Source organism: Peromyscus eremicus, chromosome 6, assembly GCF_949786415.1.
Source record: "Peromyscus eremicus chromosome 6, PerEre_H2_v1, whole genome shotgun sequence".
NCBI classification, from domain to species: domain Eukaryota; kingdom Metazoa; phylum Chordata; class Mammalia; order Rodentia; family Cricetidae; genus Peromyscus; species Peromyscus eremicus.
Window position 1 is genome coordinate 50,498,608 of NC_081421.1, and position 25,959 is coordinate 50,524,566.

The 25,959-nt window shown below is 37.3% G+C and overlaps 1 protein-coding gene across 1 annotated transcript in view; it reads left to right on the plus strand.

Moving 5' to 3' along the window:
- Serpini1 (serpin family I member 1) overlaps positions 1-25,959 on the plus strand; it is an 81,683-nt gene that overhangs the window by 293 nt on the left and 55,431 nt on the right. The window lies entirely within an intron of this gene.

The window sequence follows — 25,959 nt, forward strand, 5'->3', positions numbered from 1 at the left end:
TTTGAAGGGCGCGGTTAGTGGTTTTGTTTTGAGTTGCACCATTAAAACTGATGTGGGAGACCGCAAGATTGAAGAAAGCCCTGTTAATTGAGAACCAGGTGGACGGTGTCTAAATAGGTGCGTAGCTGGTAAAAAGCAAAAATGTCATTGATCTAGAATCACTTCGGAACTATTTCACTAGGAAAATAACTTTGTTCTCTTCAGTGCCTGCCGCTTGTGTTGCTTATCTTGTCAGATTGTTCTGCCACGGACCTGTTATCCAGGGTGATTGTATTGCAGGTTCTTGGGATTGCAAAAATATCTAGATTAAAGGAGCAAATAATAAAATAGAATGGGTTCAGGCTGAACCTATCGTAAGTGTAACTTTTACCGCGATAATGAGAAAATAAATTTAAATAGGTGGTTATTCAGCGTTCCTTCCTGCTGGCGCTGGAATATTGAAACAAAGACCTGGATTCAGCCTACAACAGGAACATATGGTGTACTTCATCGCTGCTCCTTAGTCTCTCATTTGTGTCCGGTAACATTTGCTCGTCTTTTGAAAACAGTAGTACAAGGGAAGCTGTGTGGAGGAGCTTTCCTCTGTTGGAGAGACTAGGTGTAAAATGATAACCTTTAGTATGTTATAATTGGTTCCAATTTTAGAGATATATAGTATCATAAAATAGTTCATTCTCATGTGTATACTTTTAAATGTAAGTTTAATAAATATGTGTGGAATTATGTTGAAATATTTGGTGAAGATAATAGTCTTCCATACCTCTGTGTAACTAGGACAGATTACAGCCTTTTCATTTTGGAAAAATTGTAAGAATCTATCAGCTTAGTTCATTTTCTTGTTGTTACATAGTGTCCGAGATTATATGCCTATTAATGATAGTACCATATTGCAGCAAATCTGCTCTGAAATGCCTTTATTATGACAGTTGACTGTTCCATAGAGTGTCAGAATACTTTAGATTTTTTAAAGAATGATCAATAAGATCAGTAACTACCTTCTATCTTCTTCTGTTGTCGCGCTATTCTGATTTACTTTAGGGTTTTGAATTTTGTTTTGTAATGCACACAATTGCCTTTTTAAGATGACTGGCTGAAAGGTATTCTCTCCATGGCTTAAGGTTCAGTTCTACTGAGTGCTGGTACTGATGAGGAATCTACATCACTGAGTTAATTAGATCCTTCCCTCCCACATTCTCATATCATATGCCAAAGAACTGTGTACACAGACAAATCTTAAAAAATAAAAATAAACACAAACAAAAATATCTAGGCTTAGATTGACAATCATGTAAGTATGAGAAGACGAAAAGAGCTTGTAAGACAGAAAAAGCAACAGAAGCCACTAAACTAAGCCGCCACAGTAAGGATGGATGTTGTTTTGGGTACACTACTGGAGACCTGTTAATTGCTGTAGCCATCTAGCTGGTGTGATCTCCAAACCATGATTTGGGGAGAGCAAATATGATCTGGTGGTTTAGTTACACTTGGAAAGGATTGTGCTTGCCCTTGTTATTTGTGATGTAGGTGCATAGTCCTGAGTCAGAGTCTTGGATGCTAAAGCTCCACTGCTGATTCATCTGGAAACTGAATCCCTGTTGTCTCTAGCTTATTCCTTCCACAGAGTGATAGTAGTTATTTACATGACTACTAATGAAGTTCTTTCAGAGCCTTTATGAGAAGGACCTTTTGAAAGAACTTCTGATGGGAATCAGTCAATAACCAAGAAAATGGATAGAAGATAATTGACATGAAAACAGGTGAAATGGAGATGCATTTTGAATCTCACCTAGCTACATACATCTTAGGTCTGAGGTGTCATAAGACTTAAAAAAAAAGATTGCAATTTTAAAGTACCTAATCTTTCCCTGTTTTCAAGAGATTGGATCCTTTTAAGAATTCAATGGGTGAGATCGGGTTCTTGTGTCAGTTTGAGAGTGAGAAGACCATGTTTCTATATGAGAGCAAATCATTAGAATATCATACTTGGACAATTATTTTTCACCTTGAACTCTTCATCTAGTTTAACTGATGTTCACATTCTATTTCAAATAACCAGAAATGTTTTATTGGTTAGTGTTGGGAAAGGCCATTCAGTGTATATAAAGTATCAGCTATGATTAAAAAGCAGATTATCCTGCTCATCTCATTTTTTGCTGCTTATGCATACCTGTGAGTGAGTATACGGTATGAAAAATGCAAATGTTTCTGTTCTATAGAAACTCCTCGGAGATGACTCTCCTTCGGCCAGAAGACTTGGTTAATTTCAAACAGCATTATTTTTAGGACCTCTCATTAAATGTAATATTCTGACTCTAAGCCTACTGAGTCAAAAATTAGCTGGAGTATGTTTCTAGTGGGAGGTTTGGTGACTGTCTCTGACACAACAGAATAAGTACATACAGGTTCAAGAGCAAATGGTTTTGGTGTGAATGGGAGACAGGGAAATAGATTTTTTAAAAAATGCTTGAGAAGCATACCTTTGGGATGAGAAAAAAGATGCTGGATGTTTTGTGTTCATGTAAGAGAATATGACCTTCCTTTCTCAACCACTAATTTCTACAGACCTACACACATAACACAGACATTACTTTTTTACACTGTAAGTCACTACATCATTAATACATTAAATTTTGAACAGTTGTAGGTTATAAAGGCAGAACAAATACATGGTATTATTTGGACAAAATTTTTAAAAGAAATGAAAACTAAAATGATATTTATTCCCTTAACAGAGCTGCTTAAACAGACAATATAAACAATAACCAGTTTAGATTTTTACAAAATTTCCTAAGGTTAAATACTGGTTTGGGGATCCAGATCAATTGTTTATTCAGATAAGGATTTGTTTTGCTTTTTTAGTCTTACAGCTAATATTTTCCATATCTCATCCTTAAAATTTGGGTAATTATATTTTTTTCTATTTTTATAGGATGTATAAATAATCATTTTCATACATGTAGAGCATTATATTTTTATTGTCATTGTCATGCCTGGGAGTTGAAGCTAGGCTCTCAGGCATGATAGCTAAACACTCTACCAATGTACTATTAGCTCATTAAATTTGGAATTTGAAATCTTCGCAGTCTTTTCTTTGTTTTTGTGTGATAGCATGTTACTCAATTCCTTAGGCTGCTCTTGAAATTTTGACCTTTCTGCCTTAACTTCTCCAGGAGGCTTGGGTCTTGGAAGTTAGAGCATTAGGCTCTCCAGACCAGCTGCTTCTTTTCTAGCTCATGTTGATCTGGAGCAAATCCTATCAAGATCAGCAGAAGGAAGCTGCACTGTGACCGACCACCTGCTCAATTAGACATGTTGTCCAGTACTGGGAAGTATACAGTGAGACACTTGTATTTCCATAGATAAGACAGTTGATCCCACCGAGTGGTTACTGTGTAAGTTAGTTATTCTGAAAATGGCTTTGTTCTGATTAACTATTCAGATGTGTTGATTTGAGCCAGATTTGATTCAGACTTTGTGGGCTGCAAAATTTTTATCTACAGTTTTGGGTGACAGCATTTCTAAATTCATTCCAAAGGGAGGAAATATGGTTGAGATGTGTGGCACTGCCAGGAGACGCTCCCATGGTGGACATTTCCCAGCCAGGGAAGCCTGTGGCTCACCTCCATTTGCCGTCAAGCCTCTGAGAAAGATCTTTGCTAATATCTTCCTTTTAAAACTGAATTTCATTGTGTAAAGTCTGAATTTGTTCTTCAGTTTCTCTAGTTATTTTTTTCTACCCCACCCTCAAAAAGAGGAAAGAGGGCCTTCTGTATTATTTAAGCATTTGTAGAATTGGGTGTTCGATACTTTTGACTTGACATTTTAGAAACATATAATTTGGTTTGTGTCAGAATTAAAATTTTGTAAGGTTTTTTTTTCTCTTTTGTTACTATACACTTGGTGAATGCTAGTTAATTATAAACAATTCTTTGATAATGAAATTAATAACAGCAGCTATTTAGCTGGTTATATTTGTTTTAGCCAACATTTGCTAACATGCTGATGGATATAAATTAGCTTGGAAATGATGATTAATCTTCCTATTTCTTTGACACTCACATGCTTAGTACCATGCTCCATATTGTTAGCTGAGTTCATAACTGTCTTGCTCATCAGATATTCAGGATCTTTAGGACTAATACTGAGTTTCATTGGCTTTTTTATGTATGTTAAGAACCTTATACATAGGCCATATTTAATAGTGGTAACGTGTTCAGCTATTTGCCAAGCTGTTTTATCATTTTACAAACAAGTTCAACTAGGAAACTTCACTTTGCTTAAACATCTGATTTAGCACTGAATTCAGCCCTCTGCCACAACAGTTGTCTATACTGAGCTCAGAATAATCATTGCTGTCTTTTGTTGGATTTCTGAGTGAATAGAGCACATATTGTCATTAACCTAAGCCTAACATGGTATATGCTTTAGTTAGGAATTCATGCACTGGATGCCATTTAAAGATCTTCCACTCCTTGCCTCTAGAACTGCATTGTTTTAAAGATGTCTTTAGCTTATATTATCCCCAAATGCATATGTTTGTGTTTACGTGTGTGTATTTTTTTCTTACCTATAGAAGTACTTACTGAAAATTAGATGAATATAGTATGAGGCTTCATCTGGACTAGAATTTAGTCCTTAAAATACAGCATTTGTTCTCTTATAGCAAAAGGGTTACATCAGGAAGGCCATAGTAATACTAATTAAAATATAACATTTGTTCTATTTTAGCAAAATGATTACATCAAGAAGGCCATAGTAAGACTAATTTAACCGAGTGACACATGTGTTTGTTACCTTGGAGTTGTCACCAGGAAGGGATGAGTTTTGAGACTATGCTCAGTTCTGGCCTGCATCATTTGGCTGTGGAAGCTTGTATGGCATGTCAACTTTGCTACCATTTGAGCCCCTTTGTGGTTTAGCCTAGGAATAGTGCCTAGAGCTCCTTGCTAACTTGTAATTAATGTGATAAGGCAAACAGAATTTACTCTGCTTTAATAAGCTCATTTTGAAAAGTGTACTCATTGTTTTTCTCAGACATATCTCAAGCAGAATTACCAATAACTAGTTCAAATTGCCCAGGCTAAGAGATCAGTGAGTGCCTCTCAACTGTCGTCCATCTCTCTCCTAGCATCTTGTTTTTATTATTGCTTTTCTGTTGTTTTGAAATGAGAAGAGATCACTGGAAAAGTTCTCATATTTTTCTCCACTTGACCTTAGCCAGAAATACAACAAATGATTGATATGTTGCCTGTATTAACTTTCTTTTGTTCTTTATTTTAAGATAGCATTTCATGTTCCCCAGACTGGCCTGGTACTCAATATATATCCAAAGATGATATTAAACTCATGATCCTCTTGCCTCTACCTCCCAAGTGCTAGGTTTATAAGTTTAGGCCACCACACAGCTGTCCTTTGTTTGATCATCTAAATTTTGTTGGGTTATAAGTATTTTAGCACTGTTTGAATTGAAGAAGGAATTTTATTTTTTCCATCTCTTAGTAGGATGCTATTATGAAGTATAATATGAAGTATCATGCTATTACAAAGTATAATACTTGCCACTCACTTGAATTAAGTTAGTTATTGAAGTGTTTAATTATTGTACACCTCACATAACAGTTTAAAATCTTTGAGGCAAGCAATGTATATGAGGTATATTCAGCCTTCTAATTAAGAAGCCTCTATCTAGTTATCTACATAGATTTTTAATTGCTTACATATATTAAATCATTTAATCTATCTTTAAAGCAGTTTAAATCATGTATGATAAGTCCTCTGCCATGTTCTATCACATGAAAGTCGAATGACATATTCTTACAGCTGGATAACAATGTTGTATTTTTTGTTTCAGGTAACTCAGGAAACTTAAAAAGTTATGAGGTCTTACACAAAAGGTGCACAAATGAAATCTGTCAGAAAAGGTGTTTGGTTTTTTCCTGTATTTAACGTCTCTGTGTTCCTGTAAAGAACTCGAGCCACTGAGGTGGTTGAGCAGCTAAAGAGTACTTGCTGCCAAGCCTCATGACCTGGCTTGGGTCTCGGCCTCGAATGGTAGAAGAGAGACCTGACTCTGAAAGCTGCCCATCTAGCTGTGTGTGTGCTCATGGCACTCATGAATGCGCACCCCCCCCACCTACATATGCGCGCGTGCACGCACACACACACACACATACACACACACACACACACACACACGCATTCACAAAATACATATATACAATATAAAATTATAAAGGATTAATAAGAGCTACTCGAGTATAATTTGTTTAAGACAGGTCTCACTAGCTCAAGCTGCTCCCTAACTTGCTGCATAGCTAGGGCTGACCTTGAGCTCCTCTCCTCCTCCCCCTCTTCCCCTCCTCCTCCTCCTCTTCCTCCTCCCCTTCTTCCCCTCCTCCTCCTCCTCCTCTTTCACCTCCCCAGTGCTAGGATTATAGGCCAGTTCCACCCGGGCCTGGTGACTGCTCATGTTCCACAAAGCATAAAAGCAGATTAGATGATTTAGAAATGGAGAACCATTAACAGAGTCACCAATTTGTATATGTCATCTGGCTGCCATTTGTCATTATGCTACGCTGATGACTGATGTCAGCTTGAGCTCTGATATTTTGATCCTCAATTATTTGAGTGGATCAGTTGTTTTAAGGGTGCGGGGCAGGCGCTTGTTGGGTAAATTATTTGAAAGTAAAGTGCATTGAAACTAACAACAAAAACATGTCTGGGCTGGGCAGGTGGTTTGGGGGGTAAAGGACTTTTTATGTAGTTTGAGGATGGATTTCGTATCCCCAGCACCCGCATGAAGCTGAAAGCTTTACAGGTCTGTAATCTGTCTCAGTGCTCCTACTCCGAAATGGGAGGCAGAGGCCGAAGAATACCCCCGCCCCTAGCCTGCCTGCAGTACAGTGGGAAGGACAAAAGGGAGAAACCCTGGCTTAAACAATCCGACGGACGGACGGATGGACGTCATTCATCTCTCTGTGCAGTGCCTGCCTCCCCACCCCACCCCACCCCCACCACCACACACACGAATTTAAAGGAAGGCAAATCAGTTAATAGTAATGTCAAACCAAACATTTTGCAAGACGTGGTAGCCATGCCTTTAATCCCAGCATTCAGGAGACGGAGGCAGGCAGATATCTGTGAGTTGGAGGCCAGCCTGGTCTACACAATGAGTTCCAGAACAGCCAGGGCTATGTAGTGAGACACTGTCTTCAAAAAACATACAAACAAACACCCAAAAAACTGTATTTCCAATATGTTGCCCCCAAGTATTTACAAATTTAAAAACAAACATCTCAATAATAAATACATTCAGCTGTAAGTTTTAGGCAAAATGATAACAAAACAATAGGATTTATTTTACATTCCTACTTTATTTATTTTAAGAGCAGCATCCAGAGGTGAGTAGACTTTGCTTTTTGTGCAGAGGCTAGTATTTTCAGGATCTTTGACCCAGCAATTTCTCACATTTAGGTGTAAGGAAAACAAATCCTTTTGCCCATCTGTCCAGGTATCACGTTCTAGTCCAAGGATGGAAGAATGGGGAATGAAGCTTTGAACCAAGAAATAAAAGCTTGGGGGCTGGAGAGATGGCTCAGCAGTTAAGGGCACTGACTGCTCTTCCAGAGGTCCTGAGTTCAATTCCCAGCAACCACATGGTGGCTCACAACCATCCGTCATGAGATCTGCTGCCCTCTTCTGGCCTGTAGGCAAACATGCAGACAGAACACTGTATACATAATTAATAAATAAATAAATAAATATTAAAAAGAAAGAAAGAAAGAAAGAAAGAAAGAAAGAAAGAAAGAAAGAAAGAAAGAAAAAAGCTTTCCTAAAGGCCTCCAGCAGATATCCACTGTGCACCTCAAAAGAAGATGGGATATCAGGGACTTCTGGTGACTTCTGGTGTATGAAGCAAAAGGATGGAAGTTGGAAAATGACTGGGGGGTAACTTTCGGTAGTGTCAGACTGCTCATTAAAACCACGTTAACTTCAAATTTGACTCTCATCCTTACAAACTCAATGCTTTCTATTGGGATTCATCCATGAAGTCTATTTAATGATCAAAGGAATTTATTTGGGGGTTAACTCACAAGACAGAATAAAAGAATTTCTCACAGGATTCTGGAAGGGTGAGGCATGGTCCAATGCAGTTCTCTGGCAAACTCTGCCCTGGTCTATATCAGCATCCAAAACCACGAGGTAGCGAAGCTAAGAGAAAGCCACATATATGCATCCTAGGTCTTAAGGATCCCTGGTGGCCATGCCCCAAGGGCGTGTACCTCAAGGTCATAGGCAGGTGTAACAGCTACCTGCTACCTTACTAGGGGTGGTGATTCAGGGTATGGCTCAAACAATCACCCACTACAGCTTTCCCCCAAGCCCACCTGGTAGGTTAGCAAAGTTTCCCGCCAACTTTTCATCTGGATAATTAGCAAATTTCAAGTCCCTGGGCAAAGAGAATCCCTAGAGTCATAGCATCTCTCTCCAGAAAGCTACCTAGCCAGCAATCTAAAACCTTTACTGCAGTTTTTCATTGAAACATTTTCTGTAAAATTTGATGATTATATTGTAATCTGCCTTAAAATATTGTAGAATCTATGTCTGTATGGACTGCATTCAATAATATAGGTTTATAGGGCGTGGTAATGCACACCTATATTCCTAGTATTTGAGAGGCTAAGCTAAAAGGGTTATGAGGAGGCCTGCCTGAGCTCCATGGTAAGACATTAACTCACCAAATAAATAAATAAATAATAGTTATTGATATTAGGATTGCGCTTAAGAAGAGCTGAACGTTTGCTAAGCTGCCTGACAAGACAAAATAAGCAATTGCTTCCTAGAGGGAAACCCTATAAAATTTGTTGCCATAGAAAATGGTATTATCCATTTCTAAAATATGAAATGTTGCCAACATCTACACAGTGATTACTATCTGCAGGATGATTCATCTGTACAATGACACATCCTGGACTTAGCAGTTGTGATGAATTATTCTTTCAGATAGGAAAGCCTGAGGAGAATTCCAGAGGAAGGAAATGAAAACAACTGAAAATTTCACCTGCATATAGACTCAATTTTACTGATGTTACCGAACAATCTTGGCCATATTGTTGCTGTATTTATACTCTTTGTATCAATACTTTACTCATCTATCGGGTTCCCTTATGAAAGTGGCTTTGGGGGGGGAGCAAGATTCGCAGTTAATGACCACATAAGTTTCTAAACTCTTAGTCATTTAGTAACATGGGGTTGAGTATTATAGGAAGATAAAACAGAAAACTAATTTACTGCATGTCATATTCTGTCAACATAGTTAACAGAAAAAGGCAACATGAAGCATAATCACATGAAAATGGTCATGCAAATCACAGTTCTAGTATTATAATAGTATTTGAGAAACCTAAGAAGCAGGAAAAATTGATCTATTGGTAATCAAGGAAGATTGTAAAGAAGAATTTAGGCATTATGATATATCACTTAATTTCAGGGAATGACAAGCTGCCAGCTTCCCCTGCAGACACATAACTTTCCTTTGTAAATAAAGTTTTATTAGAACACATCTATTCCCCTTCATTTGCATATTGTTTTCTTACTGTAATATCAGAGTTGAACAAGGAATATCCACAAGCCTAAAATATTTCATATCTGGTCTTTTTAGCAAGTCTACCATCCCCTGAGTATATCAGCTCTGTAGTCAGACTCAGGGTTTTGTTTTTGCTCCATATTTATTGCTATATGATAATAAATATCTTCCATTTCTTTAATTCCTAGTATGTTATGTATAATGGCTCCGTCTGTTTATGTTGGTAGAGTATTTTGCTTTACCTAGCACTAGTTACTGCTCATTAAATGTTGCTTATTCAATATCAAAGTTTATTATGATTTATTATTTTAAGTGAACTCTAACTTTGGTTCACATAAAAATTTAAAACTATAAAATTAATTCCTCCTATGTCCAGGAAAAATGATCAGGAAACTAGAAATGTTATATTTTACCAGTAAGAAATTTGAAGACCTGCGTAAAGTATTGTATAGAGATAATAAGGTTTACTTAGGAATCACAAACTAAGTATGAAGTCCATCTATAGTTAGGATATAGTTAAGGTTAAATAGTGTAGTATTTTAGGAAACTATGAAAATTGATTTTTTAAAAGGGTAAAAATGCCTTCTTAGAAACAAGAGGTAAATGGTATTTAGAAGGAATCATAATGAGATCACCATATTACAAAAATAAAGGTTAGTATGAGGTACTATGACTACAGAGCAACAAATTAGATAACCTTAATGTAACAGGCCAATAGCTAAAGGAAAAACTCTGAAAACTAAGAACTAGAAAAAGTTAGAAATAATCTACCATGATGTAGGAGAATTTAATCCGTATAATTGTAACATAAAATTTAACCACAACAGCACAGTAAAGATCTATAGCCTGGCTGCATATTGAGGCTGTCTCAAGCAAAATAATAATAATAATAATAATAATAATAATAATAATAATAATATAATCCATAATATTTTTAGAAAACTGAGATGATAATTTCTTCAACTTTCTATTTTTTACTTTATTATAAAAAAATAAACTTCAAAATAAATAAAAAAGTCACAACAAAGTTATCCAGACACAAATACTATACAAGTGAGTGAGTTTATATACAGTTAGAATTGGAATTCTTTGGGAAGTTGTGAAGTTTCACATGAAATGTACTTATCCACCACCAAAAGAAAAAAATATCCATGACAGAATTAAACTAAACACACACACACACACACACCCTTGTACATTGCCTGCATTCACTCCGTTCTCATTTCCCTATATTTGCTTCATGTTACACTGTACACATAAGGTACATTTGTTTACATGTACATATATTATTGTTCAGATTCCACATATGAGACAGAACATGTCAGATTTTTTAAAGAATGCTACAAATTTCAGTGCTAAAATTAAAGAATGCTACAAATTTCAGTGCTAAAATTTTTTTTTTTTTTTTTTTTTTTTTGGTTTTTCGAGACAGGGTTTCTCTGTGTAGCTTTGCGCCTTTCCTGGAACTCACTTGGTAGCCCAGGCTGGCCTTGAACTCACAGAGATCCACCTGGCTCTGCCTCCCGAGTGCTGGGATTAAAGGCGTGCCCCACCACCGCCCGGCTAGAATGATATTTAATTATGAAGGGCTAAATGTAGATTCTTAGTATCTGGAAGAAGAGAAGAATATAGAACCTCTCAATTATGTTCGCTGTTCTAGTGAAGAACCTAGAAAAGGCAAATAGAAAATTTCATGATTAGAGCTGGGTGGTGGTGGTGCACGCCTTTAATCCCAGCACTCGGGAGGCAGAGCCAGGCGGATCTCTGTGAGTTCGAGGCCAGCCTGGGCTACAGAGTGAGTTCCAGGAAAGGTGCAAAGCTACACAGAGAAACCCTGTCTCGAAAAACCAAAAAAAAAAAAAAAAAAAGAAAATTTCTTGATTAGAAACAAATAATGAAACCTATACTGGCAGTTGAAATGAATTTTGTATACACAAAACTCTAATAAGCACAGAGGAGAGAGAGAGAGACAGAGAGAAAGAGAGAGACAGACTTGGAACATGCAGCTCTAAATGGGAGATCTCCATCAAATCCCACCCCACAGAGCTCAGGGAACTCCCAGGAAGAAAGGCAGAAAGAGTGTAAGAGCCAGAGGGGATGGAGGACATCAGGAGAACAAGGCCTCTAAATCAACTAAGCAAGGCTCATATCATCAACTCACAGAGATGGAAGCAGCAAGCACAGGGCCAGATGGGTCTGCCCCAGATCCTCTGTATATATATTATGGCTTTCAGCTTAGTATTTTTATGAGATTCCTAAGTGTGGGTATGAGTGAGTCTCTGATTCTTGTGCATTCTCTTGGGCTCGTCTGTTGGTGTGCCCTGTGGTTTTTGTTTTATCTTACATTTTATTTTGTCTTGTTTTGTTATTATCTCTTAGAAGCCTGTTCTTTTCTAATGAGAGACAGAAAGGGAGTGGATCCTGATGGGAGGGGAGTGAGGAAAAACTGGGAGAAGTAGAGGGAGGGAAAACTGTAATCAGGACATATTGTATGAGAAAAGACTATTTTCAATAAATGGGGGAAAATAGATAACATCATTAGAAATTTGGGGAATGAAATTCAAAAATCAAAATGAGAAACTGACAACTATAGAATCCCTTAAATCAAAAAGAGGCAGTAACAGTCATTGACAAAAATTTGACAAAATTGAAACCTTTGTGTTTTGGCCTCTGAGAATACTAGGCACATCCACTTTGAAAAACACTTCGATCATTCCTCAAAATTTTAACCACAAAATTAGCATGTGACCCCAGTAATAACACTGTAGCGGTATGCCCAAGAGAATTTGGGAAACAAGTCTACATAAAAGTTGATTCATAGGCCAATCAAATGTGTTTCCATACAGTGGAGTATTATTTGACCACAAGAATGAATGAAGTGTTGATAGATGCTAACATCAGTTACCATTAAAAACATGCCAAGCAAACCACAGGGTACAATAGGCCAATTTTTCTAGGGACTCTTTAGAACAGGCAAACCCATAAAAACACAAAGTAATTTAATGATGGGTCAGAAGGTATAGAAATTGACTGTTAGTAGCGCGTTTCTTTACACACTAATGGAATGCCCAAAACAGAGCGGGTAGAGATGGTTTCTCAATTTCATGAGCCTGTTTTTTTTGTTGTTGTTGTTTTTTGTTTTAAACTGATTGAATTGTCTATTATAAAGACATTTCAGTGTGGAGAGACATGTGAATGTGAAAGACAGCCAATACTACCCTCTGACCTCTGCATGTACACATGCACATTCATACAAACATGTACAGCACACATGTGTGTACACACAATACAGATAGAGTTATTAAACCTATCAAATAAAAACATGTAGAATCAATTTCAGGGAAAGGGGATTATTTTAATTTTGACAACCCCTGGCTGGCCAGGAAAATATATCTCAAAGATCAGGCAGGAAAAGACTTCCCTGTTATATTTAAAACTAAATTTATTTTTTTAATTATGAAAGGTAAATTGTATTGCAATGAAAGTGATTATTAAGGTACTATAAAAAGGCCAGCCTAAGGCAAATTATACAAAGTTGAATTATGAGAAACTTCAACAGGCAGATAAAAGTAATAATAAAGAAATCAGTCATTTGGCATCAATGGCAAAATTAACGAAGAAAGATTGGCATCTTTAAAAGTGGGGTTGTTTATTGTAACTTTGGAATGCCAGGGCAGGGCTAAAATTTAAGCAGACAAACTGAAGTGGAAAAACTCATTCTAGTAGTTAATTTTCCTATTGATGCAACAAACCACGCGACAAAAGCCACTTAAGAAAGTGAGAGTGGCTTGTGGCTTGAGGATATGTACAGTCCAGCATGGTGGAGAAGCTATGATGGCAGGAGTTCGAGACTTCCCATCTGTAGTTCGGAAGCAGAGAGTGTTGAGTACCAGCGCTCAATTCACTTTTTCCTTTTGGCTTTTCCTGGCCCCTAGTCTGTGGAATTATTCTGACTACGTTTAGTTGGAGTCTTCCCATCTTAATTAAGCCAGTCTCAAAACTTTCTTACAAACATGGCAACAGATCTTGTCAAATTGAGATATTAAATCATCACAATAAACTTGTCATGTCCTCCACTGCAGCACTTAATGACAGAAAGAAATAGTGCAGCGTTCAGGGAATCCCAATGGAGTGTGTTTGTGATTGGGATTATGATTCCTAATCCCTTAGCTCAGCACACAGAAGAGCAAGAGTACAATCTTCTCGGTCATGCAAGGGACAGTGCATAGCAGGGCCACAGAAAATAGCAGATGATTCTTTGTTGCCCACGTAAACATGAATTCAAGATTAACGTAGTGAAACAAGATACAAATGGTTGCCACTTCTTTTCTTTAAACTTACTTAGATCTTAAAAATAATTGTTTTACCTGCAACCAAGTTGTTACAGTGTCAAAAGCCAGGAGCTAACACTGAGATGTTGAAAGGAAAAAGTTAATAATGGCCATATTTTCAGTCTCCCATAGTAGAGGAATGAAAACTGCTAAGATTAAAGAGAGTAGTCTACGCCAAGCAAGCAAGTGATTAAAAGTGGAATTTTGCAGTTATTTTTATGATCACAGGAAGGGTACATGTTATGGGTTTGTGGTCAGACATTTAACATGCCATGAAACATCTTATGGTCAGTCAATTCTCAGAGCAATGGAAACAGTTTACAATGTGTGATTTACAAGATTATTGAGGAAGAACCAGTCCAAATGTTGACCTCTAGCTAAGGACATAATCAAACTCTCACATTGTTTAACTAAAAAGAAAATGGATTCAGCTGTCCCTTAAAACAAATATAAACAAACTACTACTGCCTAGCTTTTAATGGGATTAGAAATTAAATTTGGTGGCAAATACATAATTGCTATGAAATAGAAAATTTTGTGGTAGAAAAAAAATCAATAATAATGTGATAATGTGTTTGGTCACCTATCCCAAACATTGGAAAACAGGAAAAAATGTAAGAAACATTAAATTTGTTTTAAAAACAATTTATTTTTTTTTTTTTTGTGTGTGTGTGTGTGTGTGTGTGTGTGTGTGTGTGTGTGTGTGACATGTTTGCAAGAGTCTGCAGAGACCAGGGTATCAGATCCTCTGAGAGTCACTAGCTTTTGTGAGCCACCTGTGTGGGTGCTAGGAACAGAACCAGGATGCTCTAGAAAGGCAGCAAGCCTTGTTGCTGAGTCATATAGCCTCTGAGTCATCTCAACAGCCCCCATATTAAAGTCTTTTTTCTACCAATGATGAAGTCAATACATGCTTTTTCACATTTGTAGAAGATAATATTAATAATAAGGAATATGATCAAAGCAGAATATAAGCTTTAACGCAGGATGTCAGCATACTAAACCAATTATTACAACTACCCATGGTGTCATCCCTTCCTAATTTTAAATATAGGGTTTTGCTTTGTAGTATGGGCTATAGTTGGACATGAGATCCTCCTGTCTCAGCTTCTGGAGTGTTGTGATTACAGACATAAACAAATGCCTAGCTTTAGTTTGCTGTTGAAGATTAAAAGCTCAGCATTTCTTTTATCTTTTAATGAGACTGGGTCTCATAGCCAAGGATGATGTGTCTGATAGCCAAGGATGGTGTGTCTGTCTGACTAGGGATGACCTTGAACTTTTTGTCTTCCTGCCTCTGCCTCCTGAGTGCTGGAATTCTAAGTATGTGCCTCCAGATTTTATGGATGCTAGGTATTCAATCAGGGCTTCTCTTCATGCGTATTAGGCTACCACCCTACCAAATGAGCTTCATTCCTAGCATCCTGTTATACAGGTTTAAAGAGATAAAGTGAAATAAAGCAATACTGGGGTAAGGAAAAGGAAGGCAAAGAAGTAATATATAAAGGTTAATTTAAAATTTTAAAAAGCCATGGTTATATATGACAGGGCAGAATTCAAGACAAAAGATTGAATTTCATGAAAAGAGAGTCATTTATAGTGGTGACGGTGTATTACATTGTGAAGATACCATAGCATTGAGCCTATTTGTGTAGCTTATGTAGAATTAAAACCTAAAACAAGTTGAAAAATAAACATAACCGTGGCTGTTGGTGTCAGATCTGTATTCAGTCAGGTGGAAGCAAATGAACACACAAAGGGATCACATGGTTAGGAATAAAGAAAAGGGAAGAACAAAGTAGCAGTGAAGCGAGGAGATAACAGTGGTCCTGTTGTGGTAGAAGTCATGTAGATCCAAGGGAAATGTGGAATATGGATTCAGTGGCAACTTTTGTCTTTCAATTGCTACAGGTCAGAAATCAACCCAGAGGTAAGTGTGTGTGGTTACTGAATCAAAATGCCTGTCTGCCACCATCCCCACCGTGCTGAGTTGTCTTGCCTGTGACCTTTATCACCAATGGGATAGCAAAAACTGAAGAAGCATTGGTCATGAAAGTTGTGAATGAGCAATAAGAACGATTGTAGAACAGTTTGTAATCCCAAGTGGTGAAGATGACAAATGTGCTGTTTGATGATTTTTGCCCATTAAAAAAAATGATTATACATTTAGATAAAAAAGGGTTCAGTTATAAAATTGAAACTTTGAAGCATTGCAATTGTTCTGTCTTGAAAAGACAATTCATCGGCGTTCACTTGGCTTCTTGTTGCAAAATAATGGTGCCTTGGACATGTTTACAACACTGTTTTAAATTACCACTTGCTTTTTGATTAAAGATGTCAGTTTTGATTGAAATACCCAGCTTCATTTCCTCTCATTGTGTTTGTGTGTATTTAGTACTCTAATTTATCCTGTTTGGAAATTTTCACATTTTGGTTTTGTATGCCTCTTCATGTCCACAAAGCATATTAAGACACCTGTGCTTTTCATGCTCAGAGTCATAAATCCAGCTAGCTAGCTGGCATGAATAATCCATCACTGAAAATCATTTATCATATGCGGTGTGTCTTGGTAATTGCTCTCTTTGCCTAGACAGTCTTTTTTTTTTTTTTTTTTTTTTTTAAATGTAGTGCTCTGCTGGGGCTATAGCTTAATGGTAGAGAACATGCCCAACATACACAAGGCCCAAGGTTTCATCCCCAGCAGCAACAACAAATACACTCAATATTTTAAATATTTACCTCTTTCCCTTCTCATCGGCATGGCTTGGTAATAAAATCCTGTTATAAGATCTCATCAGTCAAATGGGTATAGAATTCCCACAGAAGAGTAGCCTGTGTTTGACACGGGATTAGCTCCTGAATCTTGCCAACTCATTTGATGAAAAAAAAAAAAATCACTGTATTCATCAGTTAGTGTCTTAAGCCTGTTTCAGAAACTGTTTAATTTAAGCAAAGTGTTTACTTTTCTGTTCATTGCTACTTAATCTGTATGTTCAGACAAGTTAACAATGCTTCAGTAATAGAAGCCAAACGAGAAAGGAGTGGAGAACCCTGGGAAATTAGGGAAACCGAATATTGAGTGAGGTGTTCTGATAGAAGTTCCAGACAGACATGGGACAAGAGTGATGTTCAGTGAGTTAGCGTGGCGAATGAAGGACAGCTCTATTGAATTCAAATGATGATCTTCATGTATGAGGAAGAGCATAAATTCTTGTCTTTCCATTGAGGGGGAGATGATGACACTTTCCCTTAGGGTTTCATACAACTTGTTTAGATACAAAAAAATATTTGTTGCTTAAGAAGTAAAATTACAGCTATTGGCAAAACACCCACCCAGAGGGATTTATTTTCAGAGAAAGGAAACCAAAACTGATGTTTTGCTTCCTCTACGCAGCTGCATTTACTCTTTTTCCAGCTATGGAAACAGTTCATGCAGAAATGCTTGAGATGGGCATATGAACACATTATATGTTATATAAGCTTTCTCCTTTTGCAGTTGAGCTCCGGAAGCTGTGTGAAAAGTTATTTCAGCTATACAGTTTGATGTAATAAGTAAGAACAAAATAAATACAAGGAAAATTAAGGAAGCAGAAGAGGCAACATGGAGCAGTGGGGTTGTACGCATGTTTTCTTGGTACCTGTTTGTATGCTATGTGGAAGCAGTTCTTAGTATGTGAGCAGACAGTGGAAGGTTTTAAGGAGGCAGTGGGTGCTGCGTAGGGGGAAATTTAGAAAACAACACTGTTTTTCAAGTCAGTACCCTTTCTATAACTTAAGCACCATGCCAATATCTATATATCCTCCTCCCCATATGTTATCCCCTTGGTTTTTATAACTGTCATTTGAGTCAATTATTGGTGCAATTCCAACTACTATAATGAGAAAAGTTTTTCCCAAGTTACCCCAGGAATCAACCTATCCTACCAAGTCTGTATTGTTTCTACCAATGACAGGTCCTGCAATCTGACCATTACTTCAACAGTAACTACAGTCCTGTGTGTCTTTCCTTAAATTGTGCAGTTACTGCAGCTTGTGTGTCCCACACCTTACACTGGGCAACTACGAATTCTCTTGCATTCTTAAAATTAGAAAAGTATGGGAGTTTATTATACATCTAAGCCAATTAAAATAAAATACTGATTAAATCTATATGGGAGAATTATAACTTCAGGGGAAAGGGCTCAGTTACTAAAGTCCTTTTCCAGTTTTGCAAGCATAAGGACATGAATTCAATTCCCAACCCCACATGAAAGCCAGACATACCAACATGGGCTTATAGTCTCAGTGCTGGGGAAGCCAAGATAGGAAGCAAGACCTAGGGCTTGTTGACCAGACAATCTAGTTGAATCAATGAGCACCGGATTCACTGAGAGATGCTGTTTCAAAAAACAAGGTGGAGAGCTATTGAAGAAAACATCTGATGCTGACCTTTGGTCTCCCCATGAGCATGTGCGCGCGCGCACACACACACACACACACACACACACACACACACACACAATTCTAATTTCAGACAGAACTAGGCGATATTAAAACACAGCAAGGTTATTTTAAGTCTGATATCCAAACTGTCAGCGTAGTAACTGAAACCTGCCTCACCTCATTAAGTATGCTTAGCAGAGTTTCTATTTTAGAGAAAACACTCTCTCTAGGTAAGATATACCCTCCTCCGTGCCACAGACCCTGCTGGTGTGCTATAGACACTTCAAACTTCTGAGTTTTTCAGGTTTATGAGCCTGCTGGTACATTTAATATATTCTTGCATTAGTCAGTGTTCTGTTGCTATGAGAAACATCTGAAAGAAACAGGTTTAATGGAGGAAAGGTTTATTTGAACTCATGTTTTTAAACGTTTCAGTGGTCCAAAGTTAGCAGGCTTCATAGCTTTGGGACTGAGTCTAAGCAGAATTAACGACTGAGGGAGATTGGGACAGCGGCTGCGACCTTGTGGATGCAGCACAGTGCTTACTGTTAATTGTCAGTCTGACAGAATATAGAATTAACTAGAAGGTGGACGACTGACCATGCCTTGAGGGATTATCCTCATTGGGCCAATGGAGGTAGGAAGTCCCGCCCACCGGGGGGTGGCACCATTTCCTGGTCCTCTCTTCCTGATTATGGATACAGTGTGACCATTGGCTTCAAGCTCATGCCAGTTTTCCTTCCTCACTATGATAAACTCTACACTTGAACTGTAAGCCAGAAAAGCCCTTTCTCCCTTAAGGTGGTCTTCTCAAAGTAATTTGTCATAGGAACAGGAAAAAATAAAAAAAAAAATAAACCCTAAGCTGGAGGGGCTGATATATACCCACCCCATCATGACCTATTTTCTCCAACTACAGCCCACCTGCTTTCTACCACCTGCCAGTTTCACATCCCCGGTAAAGGCCAAATACTAAACACATAAATTTGGGGACATTTCATATTCAAAATGTAGCAATGCTAACACTGAATTACTTACAAATGTTTTGAATGTTTATATTTGAGTAAACTGAGGTAGACCTGTTATTACTCAGACTGACTCAAAGTGTATCAGAAAAAATTCTAAAAGCTTATGCTCCATACTAAAATTAAAAGATGAAACAGCCAATCTTTTCTATTGTTTTCTTAGATGTTTTCTCCCTGTGGGAAAAAAAAATAGAAAATTGGAGATTTTATTAAACCTGATGGAAAATTGGAGATTTGTGAAATTGCAAGTATAAGCAATTTGTTGTTGTTCAATATATAGATCTGTTTGTCAGGGAAGAATCAAGTTCATCAGATGTCACAGCATGGTGCTAAATTACTCGGTTTTCCATACCCTCCCTTTGTTTTTCAACAGTGATTCTCAAAAGTCTTGGGCTTTTATGCAGGTTGGAGTGAGGATGGGCATGTGCAGTGAGATGTGTACATTAGAAGAGCCTTTGTGGTATTTTTACGTCTACCTCATCTCCATCACCTACTACAGACTGGTTATTTTGAGGAATATATCATATTCATTGGATGTGGGCAAAGACTGAGAAACATATGTCTAAATCTTGCATAGATCCAGCATCACTACATTAAAAGATAATTATTGTGTATCAGAAACTCAGTGTTCAGCTAAAGTATGGATATGGGAAAAACTGAAGTGATTTCGTAAGTGATGCTATTGTATTCTGCTAAGAAACAGAATATGTTTGCTTGACTGCTTGAGCTATATTTGGATTTAATCCCAAGCACATAAAATATTTAATAAATCATAACTTTTTAAAGAGGGAGAGTAAATTTGTTTCTTCTTTGAAGTCGTATAAAAATTTTAGTTCAAGTTCCCTTTTCAGAGTTTACCCTTCTAATAATTGTGCTTAGAAGTGATGGAGACTTACACCATATTTACCTTTGTTTTCCATGATTACTACTGTGAATTTCACATTAGTTAATTAGGCATGCAATCCAGGAGGGAAGAATGAATAAATGTTTAGAGTTACTGCAGGATAACACAAATCCCCAAATGGATGAAATGAGAATTTATCTACCAACTGAACCAGACATTATAGCCAGACCATGGACAATAGAGATGCAACTTCAGCCACTGGAATAGAGGGAGTGCCCCTTAAAGACCTCTACTGATCCATAATTGTAAAATGCTCCCAGGCATTTTGATTGTTTATACAATTAAAGTACTTAAGCATCTATAAGTGTTCTGCTTACTTCTCTGGGACATATATTTTCCTAAATTAGAAATTCCAGCATAAAGCTATGCTTTCTGAAGTGTACAGAGTCTGTTCAAACTTGACTATTTTTAATGTCAACATAAAATGTCATTAAGGTTCATGACTCAGCTTTAAAGAAATCCTCTGCTAAATGTTAGAAGCATCACTAATCAGGTAAATTCATACAGGAAGAACCCACTTCTGGTAGAGCTATATTAAAAAAAAAAGGATGTTCACTGAACACACCCATTATGTGTTTAGTTGCAGCATAATTCACTTGTTGGCTGCCACTCTATGGGGCTCCCAGATTTAACTAAATAAATCCCTTTTTATTGTATAAAGCCCACAATGGAAAGCATGTACCCTATATAGAATCATGGGATTAAGTATTTTTCTGAGTCCTCCCCAGCCCAGAATGCTGCTGGTTCCTTATTGCCTAGAAGCACGTTTCCTCTCCATATCACCTACTTTGCTTTCTGTTGCTGTGATAAACACCATGACCAAAAGCAACTTTGGGAGGAAAGGGTTTATTTTATCTTACAGGTCCCTATCACAGTCATCATTAAGGGAAGCCAAGGAAGGAACTTAAGCAGGAACTGAAGCAAAGACCGTGAAGGAATGTTGCATAATGGCTTGCTCCCTGGCTCACATTCAGCTGCCTTTCTTATGCAGCCCAAGCCCTCCTGCCTAGGGATGGTGGCGTCCACAGTGAGCAGGGCCCTCCTAAATCAATTAGCAAGCAAGAAAATACCTTGAGACATACACACAGGCCAATCCCATGGAAGCAGTCACTCAGTTGAGGTTCCCTCTTCCCAGATGTGTCAAGTTGACCACCAAACAGAACCATCATGCTAGCCACCTTCTTTATCTCCTAAGTTACTTCTTTTCTTCCTTTCCTACAGTCCACAAGTATGTTTGGCAACACCTTACAGTTGTCTGAGACAGTAAATGAGGTATCTTACAGTGTGATCTCTATATAATTTCTAAACCATTCATTCAACATATTCAGTTTCTTCTTGACTATGTCTAGTCTGTCAAAAGTTTCAGTAAATCATGGGCCATAGCTCTCGCTGTAAACATGAACCCATAACTGCATGTCTGTATTGCATAAGGTTATCTGTACACAAAAATGATACATCGCAATACAGAATATGTTTCAGGGTGATGATAGCTTAAAAAAGAAAAAAGTCCTTTGAAGAAAAGAGACTCCATGATAAACTTTCAGAACTGTGATCATTGTAATTGAATCTCTTCTCAGATTAATTTCAAATTTGTTTTATCAGTAGCTGACCTTTATTCCCTACCTGAAGTAGGCAGGCAACCAAAGACATTGGGAACATTGATTTTTTTTTTTTTTAATCATAGAGCAAAGCTTGATTTTTATTACTTAAAAAAATTCATATTTATTTTGCTTGCTAACTCTGGGCTTGTGCCTTCAACATTTTCATAGTGATTTTTTGCTCCTCAATAAGGAAAACATGTGTGATCCTGTCACAGATTCACTTAGCATACAGAGTCATATTTTTCATTTGCTTTAGATAATCTCATAAAAATTTTTGGTTTTAGAGCCTGATGCCCTCAAAGTCTGCCTAGCACATACCACATGTGAATTTTCCCGCTTTCCTTGCTTTCTTGTATAGTGCAGACCAATTCATTAACTATTCACATTGATTTGAAGTAAGGGTAAAATGTGAATTTGGTAAATAGTCCTTTAATGTTATTTGCTCATATTCTTGTAAAATTTTTATTTATTAATTTTCACATTTTTTGTAATCTCTGAGACTCCTAAGTATTTTGCAATTAATAAACCAAAACTCTGCATTATTAGTGACTAAATAAGTAGATGCTTCCTATTTTATAAATATGTTTTATTAACTAAACCCCAAAATAAGAATATTTGGTCATAGGTTATGAGGTAAAATATTTTGTTTTAGAAGGTGGGGATAAGTATATCCCCTTGAATCAACATGGCCATCATGGCTATGAAAGAAATTTCCAGTGTAGTGCTACAATTATTTAGATTATGTATTTTATCTGTATCAACCAACCCTCCCCCCAAAAAAAATAAAAAATAAAAATACAATATGCAACCAGCTTTCCTCCTCGGATTTAAAAAAAAATAATGTATTCTGGATCTCAGCTGACTCTTCATTATGTCACAGCTGTAAGCTGCAGCAGAAGAAAGAGTTGGAGAGTCTATGTAAACAGGGCTTTCCATCCTTGAGGAATCAGCTCTGTGAGACTCAGTATTTAAGCAGCTACAAAGAATTTATTAGTGACAGAAAAGTGCATCTACTACCACCTGGGCAAATTTGAGAGGGAGGCCCCTTTACCAGTATCCTTGCCATTATCATATTAATTAATCACCATATGAAGTATCTTCAGTGATAAACAACAATATTACAAATCAAAGACAGAACCTTTCATTTTACCCATGAAGCCAAGAGCTTTTTCTAAGACTAACTTTTGGAAAGGTGCCCAGTCCCACTAAACTGTGAGGTCACTGAAAAACATTTAATTGTTGCATCTGTCCGTGGTTTTCACACAGCATTTGAGACATATTAAACATTCAAAACATGAGACAGTTTGATGAGTTAATAGATGAGACTATGAATAAACATAATAGATGAATTAGTATAGCTTTTCCATGTGTTCTGTTGCATTGAGGATTACATTATGCAATTCATGTTACAGATTGATGGTACCTATTGTTTTTTAAGTTTGCTCATTTTCAAATCCTTGAATTGGTGAACTAGTATTCATCTCCTTCCCCACCTCTCCTGTCTTTATCTCCCTCGCTTTTTTGCTCTGTCTCATTAAAGTTCCCATCACACTTTTTACTGTGCTCTGTACATTCATATAAGTATAAAACAATATAAGTGTTCCTAAATGCCCTCTTGCCAAATGCTACATGACTAAATCTCTAGTTATAGTATAAACATTGGTGATGCTCACTATCCCGAAGTTCTGTGTGTCTGAAAGCCTTTTGTCTTCAATCTGGAACTTGCGTGTCTGGATTTAGTGTCCTATGCCCCTAATATCCCCTGAAAACACAGTTCTTCTTTTAAAATATGTTTAATTTTTCACCCATTCCATGCCATGTTTTTTTTTTTTTTTTTTTTCAAGACAGGGTTTCTCTGTGTAGCCTTGGAACTTGCTCTGTAGACAAAGCTGGCCTCAAGCACATAGAGATTCACCTGCCTCTGCCTCCCGAGTGCTGGGATTAAAGATGTGTGACACTACTCCCTGGTGTCAATTTTTTTTCACTCTTTAGGTCTAGCTCTCATGTAGCTCAGGCTGGCTGGCTTAATTAGGGTTTCTATTGCTGTAAAGAGACACCATGAACACAGCAACTCTTATAAAGGAAAACATTTAATTGGGGTGTTTTATAATTTCAAAGAATTAGTTAATTATCATTACTGCAAAACATGGCAGCATACAGGTAGGTATAATACTGGAGAAGGAGCTGAGACTTGATCCACAGGCAACAGGAAGTGAACTGTGTCACTGGGTGTAGCTTGAACATGAGAGTCTCCAAAGCCCACCCCCACAGTGACACACTTCCTCCAATAAGGCCATACCTCCAAATAATGCCACTCCCTTTGGGGGCCATTTTCTTTCAAACCACCATATTTGGCCTTCTGATTCTTCTGCCTTCATTCCCCAGGTGCTGTGCTATGCTTCATCTTTAAACAAGCATTTCTTTGGATGGATTGATTTCTTGCAAGGCATTGAGGCAAAAACCAAGTCTAGGATAACTTGAAAAGGAATTATAGCAATGTGTTATTATCCATATAATAAAATAAAGTGCATCTAAACTAATGCAATTATGAGCATATAAAGATAACCTAATTTTTACAGTAGAATAGGAATAGGTAAAAATAGAAAGAGTAACAAAATTAGAAATATCACAGTTTGAAAAATACTATGGCCAAAATTGAGATAAGAAAGGGCATTTATATTATCTTAGACTATCAATTCATGAGATAACCTTTTCATAGATTGGAGGATACTAGGAGCATGAGCTAAATATAGTGTTGGATCCTGGACAGAATCCAGAACCAGAAAAATAAAAGATAGTATAAAACTTATAAAATTGGAATAAGTAGGTAGATTATTATGTCAATGGTAAAGTTCCTGGTTTTGATAATTTTGCATTAGTTATAAGATGTTAATGCTTGGAGAAACAGGAAAGGCCACATGGAAATTTTGTACTTCTTCCTATTTCTTTTTATGCTAAAATCATTCTTAAACAGGAAATAATTTAAAAAAATAAAAAGCAGGACAGGTTTTTATATTTTTATGGTGCTTTATAAAAGAAGTTTAAGAGTTAGAGTGAGGGGTGAGAGTCTAGCTCAATAATAGAGTGCTTACTGCTTAGCACCCACATGATGCCCTGGACTCAATCCCCAGCATCCAGAAGAAACAATGGTGAAGAAGGAGAAAGTTGTAGGGAGATTAGGCTCCATATTTATGGCTTAGACTTGACACTGGATGTAGATACCAACTATTTCAGTGATTTATAGAAGGCTATCCATTGAAGGTCAGCTGTTAGATCCTATTTTTATCACTTCAGAAACATCTAGGCTTTAACTTTTTCATTCTCATAACTACAAAATACTTGGAGTTCCCAGTAAGAGTAAAAGATTTTTAAGGTAACACGGGTTATCAAGAGTGGAGTTAGAAGTCGAGTCCGTATCTTCTCATTCTTCATATAATTTTCTCACTATTCATACCCTCAAATTATTCATATTCCCAAAATGCCCTTCATTTGACAAACATTTGTTTAGAATATACAAGTCAAAACACTGCACCAAACATGATGAGAGGCAAAAAGACATGAATTGTTGAGGGTCACCTTCAATAAGGTAAGTTTTTTTAAAAAGTGAAGGTTGGCCAGGTAGAAGGGGCAAAGAATATTATTTGAAGCAAGTGTGGTAACACTGCCTTCAGTGATAGGAATAGTGCAACTGTGTCAGACATGACCTTGGAGCATCGAATCCTCATTGCCTTCTTGGAATTCTCTGTAAACACATAGTGTCCTTACCTCAAGAATGGGACACCTACAGATGACAGTAGGTAAATAGGCATGATTTTCTTCAAACTAACTTTAATCTTGGGATTCTTTTAGAACTGGCAAAATTCTGCTTCACTGAAAATATTCCATTAGTCTTGCTGTCCACACATCTCTGTGGTCCAGCTGGGTGAACTCATCACTTCCTCTGTGTGGTGCCATCACTTGGGTCTGATCAAGATTGGAATGGCTCTGGTAAGACAGGGGCAGCTGCCAGCTGGATCCTGTCAGGAGAAAATGTGCCAACCTGGTCTTGAAATGCTGAGCATCATTGCCCTGTTCTGGCACCAGGACAGGA